The following is a 5,000-nucleotide window of genomic DNA, read 5'->3' as shown; positions in this document are numbered from 1 at the left end:
TCCGAGATACATAAAATGTGTTTTAACATGGGAGTTCACATCAACAATATTGCAAACAAACTGCAAAACCGAAAGATTTCAATTATGCTCCATTATTTCATTCCAAGTTCTGTTGCTGCTTCCACAGTTAAAATACTAACATCACCATCAATATAATAAAGTAATTAAAAATACGTAATTAATTTGTATGTGATGACTAAAACGTTTCATCAGGAAATAAAATTTAAACTCACGCATATCTTTCTTTTTCTAGTTTCGGTCATCAGACAGCGGCCATGCTGGGGCACCACCCAGAAAATTTTTAGTCGTACGAATCGACCCCAGTACTTCTTATTTTTTAAGGCCTAGTTACTTATTCCATTGTTTTGTTTCTTTTGCCGAACCGCTAGGTTACGGGGACGTTAACAAACCAACACCGGTTGCCAAGCGCAGTTGGAGGACAAAAACAAACACAAAGGCACACACGCACACACGCACACACACACACATACACACATATGCACGCATATACGACAGGCTTCTTTTAGCTTCCATCTGCCAAATTCACTCACAAGGCCGTGGTCTACCCGGGGCTATATTAGAAGACACTTGCCCAAGGTTCCACGCAGTGGGACTGAACCAGGAACCGTGTGGCTGGCAAGCAAACTTCATACTACACAGCCACGCCTGCATCTATACATACATATACATACCAGAAACACAAGCAAACTTGTCTGTCTCCTGATTTTAGACTAAATAGTCCATTGCAAAGATAAAACGTTTCGATTAATATATTCTTGGAGACAATCCGTTTTGTTTAAAATAAATTCAAGTAGTTTTCTGAGGCTTGGAATCACCAAGACAATGGAACTTTTCTTTCTGCTATTTAAAAGTATTTCAGGAAATTGTCACTATTGCAGATGACAGACATTTAGAAAACAACGCATACGTCCTGCTGCAGTAAATACGTATAAATACAGAAAAAATATCCAAACACAAATACATGCATCATCTAAATACAAGTCTCTGGTTCATGTACAGGACATTTAGATAAACATCGTATGCACAGTCAAACACCCGCCACACGTATGTACGTGCGCGCGCACACTCACAGACGATCACGCACGCATGCGCAAAACTCTGAATACTGCTGTTTGCGAATAAAGAAAGAAATTTGTACAGGAGTTATGTCATTATTAATTTAAAATATCTTCGCGAATGTATAAATTTCTCAATTCTTTCTCTCATTCTTTCTTGATTTGAATACGCCTGCGTGTGTGCGAATGTATCTGTTTCTCTCTCTCTCTCTCTCTCTCTCTCTCTCTCTCTCTCTCTCTCTCTCTCTCTCTCTCCACACACACTCACACACACACACACACACACACACACACACACACATGAATGCATATGTCTTTTGGTTCAGATATATAGCATTAAAGTACATGGACACACAGATATATAAAAGTTTGATAGATGCGCGCGCATGTGTTCACAAACAAACACAAAGATAAACACACATAAATAAATGAAGTGAATTCATTCGTTTTCGAGATATAAATCTTCACGAATTTCTTTTAACTTCGCAGATGACTCTCTTTTTCTCTCTCACTTTCTCTTCCTCTCTCTCGCTCTCCCCCAAACACACTTCTTTTACACAAATGGTATGGAACGACGAAAACAGAGTCGATCATTATGAAACGAACAATACACAGAGAATGATGTATATACATATTGTATATATATATATATATATATATATATTATTCATATATTCTCAAAATGTATCACTTTAACTTGGTATCTCTACCTGTAAAACGGCTGTGATATCTTGGTTTCTAGTGTAATTTTGCTACCTCTGGTAACTATTAACAAATTTATATTATCAAAGTTTTTTTTAAAACTGAGATAATATTAATATACACATAAACTAATATATATATATACATACATACATACACACACACACACACATATATATATATATATATATATATATATATATATATATATATATATATATATGCAATATATGTGTGTATATATATATGTATGTGTGTGTATGCGTGTGTGTGTGTTTATAGGTATATACTCGTCACTAATGTATTGACATATATATATATATATATATATATATATATATATATATATATATATATAAACAAATAGTAAATGAGTATATGCATATATACGTACAGGTATGTGCATACCGACATCCACCTGTATGTATAGGTGCATATCTGGGTACAGGACATTGCAAACAAAACGTAGACCAGAAAACACACAAGCCGCATAGAGAACATTCTTCTTCATCAGCTACCCCCGTTTTAACACCGGCGTTTCGAAGGGCTGGGCAGGACGCATCGTTAAAACGGCTCTTCCCATGGACCGCAAATTAAATTTGTATACACAAATTAAACCTTGCCATGGAGGAATGTAGTGGCGGACAAAAAACAAGGCAGGAAAACAAATAGAAAAGGCTTTATGGCCAGACGAGAAAAATTATGTGTGTATGAACGCTGTGAGGCACGAACTTGAAAGTGAGGACGAAGTAAGTTCGCGTGTTTGCTCGGCGATAGCCAAGGAAGAAAAGGATTATTGACCGGAAGCATGTGACCATGCCGGTGTAAGGGGAAGTGAGAGAGAGTGGTAGAGGGAGAAACAAAGGGAGGAAGTAGAAGAATAGGTGAGCAACGAGAGGAAAAGAGAAAGAGAGGAAGTACGAGGGGGAAAAGAGAGATACGTAGTAGTAACACAGGAAGAACGAGAGGGGTAAAGCGAGATACGTAGTAGAAAAGAGGAAGAATGAGAGGGGGAAAATGATAGAGGAAGAGAAAGAGAAAGAGATAGAGTAGCGTCGGAAAATATGAAGTTACGAAAAACTACTTACAATTGGAGACGCTGCGTTCAATCATGTAAAAACAAATAGTAAAAGAGTATATGCATATATACGTACAGGTATGTGCATACCGACATCCACCTGTATGTATAGGTGCATATCTGGGTACAGGACATTGCAAACAAAACGTAGACGAGAAAACACACAAGCCGCATAGAGAACATTCTTCTTCATCAGCTACCCCCGTTTTAACACCGGCGTTTCGAAGGGCTGGGCAGGACGCATCGTTAAAACGGCTCTTCCCATGGACCGCAAATTAAATTTGTATGCACAAATCAAACCTTGCCATGGAGGAATGTAGTGGCGGACAGTATGTATATATGAAAATATATACATACATTTGTTGCTATTTAGAACAGTTTGATTCGACAAGCTTCTTACAGAAACCTGGCTCGTTCAGGCTCCGGTTACCGAATGGAGAACTACAGGAAGTCCATGATGCATACTACAAAAGGGGATCCTATTAGTGATGGCGGGTCACTATTAGTGATGTCTGAGTAAGATCGACGGCTCAGCGACAACAGTTCCATTAGAAAAATGGGAACGCGTGGCTGGACAGGAAGCTGGTGGCGTCTAAGTGTCCAGGGGCCAGCAGAAACAAGGCCGGTAAGTGTATATGTATACATACACACGCACAAACACGCATACATATAGGATATATATATATATATATATATATATATATATATATATATATATATATATATATATATGTATATGTATATGTATATGTATGTATGTCGTGGAGGCGCAATAGCTCAGTGGTTAGGGTCATAGGATCGCGGTTTCGATACTCAGACCGGGCGTTATGAGTGTTTATTGAGCGAAAACACCTAAAACTCCACGAGGCAGGGGATGGTGGCGAACCCTGCTGTACTCTTTCACCCCAACTTTCTCTCACTCTTACTTCCTGTTCCTGTTGTGCCTGTAATTCAAAGGGTCAGCCTTGTCACACTCTGTCACGTTGAATCTCCCCGAGAACTACGTTAAGGGTACACGTGTCTGTGGAGTGCTCAGCCACGTGTACGTTAATTTCACGAGTAGGCTGTTTCGTTGATCGGATCAACTGGAACCCTCGACGTCGTAAGCGACGGAGTGCCAACAACAATGTATGTATGTCATTATTCAGTTCATTTCAAGACTTCTTGCCAATGGAGAAAGAACCGGTTTCTAACCTAGATCCAAGGTTCCTTCATTGGGATTTCAACATCAACAACAGGGTATGTATCTATGTATCTATGTATGTATGTATGCATGTATGTATGTGTATACATATATACATATATATATACTTTTATTTTTATTCTTTTATTTGTTTCAGTCATTTCACTGCGGCCATGCTGGAGCACCGCCTTCAGTCGAACGAATCGATGGTAATAAGTTGCCAAAATACTGCAAAACTTTCGACTCAACATTATATATATATGCACTATATGATACACACACACACACACACACACACAACATACGCTCACATACAACACACTCACACACACACACACACACACAACATACACTCACACACAACACACTTACACACACACTAATATGCACACAGGCATACTTAATGTTAATCTCGGATGAGTTGGCTAGCGTCAATCGCACGAAGCGAGATTAACATCGAGTATGCCTGTGTGTGTCTGTAGGCATATGTATGCATGTATATACATGAGCGCGTGCGCACACACATATTTGTATACATATATATATATACACACACACACGCAGTGGCATAGTAAATGTTAATCTCAGATGAGTTGATTAATGTCAACCGCACGAAACGTCTACATACATATAAATGCATGTTGGTGACACACATGGTAATTTTCTCATACCCAACAGTCTCATGCTTTTGAAATGTAAAGTAAGATGAATAAGTAATCATATTTACCAACACACCATTATTAAAAACTCCACGCAGCTGTGTTCTAAGGTACTTTAATAACTCTGCGTTTCTGCAAGTTAATAATAAAACCTGGTTTGTGTCACCAGAATGTAATGATTTCCTCCGCCTATGGTTCCTAGTGTGCTCTCTCCGGATATTTATTGGATTAAATCTTGAAGCGGTTATTTATTTTAAAATGCCATTTCTGACAAAGAGCTTGCTCATTATATATGCTGACGT

General features: G+C 38.5%; 1 protein-coding gene across 1 annotated transcript in view; it reads right to left on the bottom strand.

Annotated features, from left to right (window-relative positions):
• The window catches only part of LOC106879285 (caveolin-3), a 120,635-nt gene that overhangs the window by 11,615 nt on the left and 104,020 nt on the right, over positions 1 to 5,000 (bottom strand). The window lies entirely within an intron of this gene.

This window comes from Octopus bimaculoides, chromosome 6 (assembly GCF_046866305.1).
Source record: "Octopus bimaculoides isolate indiv1 chromosome 6, ASM4686630v1, whole genome shotgun sequence".
NCBI lineage: Eukaryota > Metazoa > Mollusca > Cephalopoda > Octopoda > Octopodidae > Octopus > Octopus bimaculoides.
This window is presented reverse-complemented; position numbering and strand designations above follow the sequence as displayed.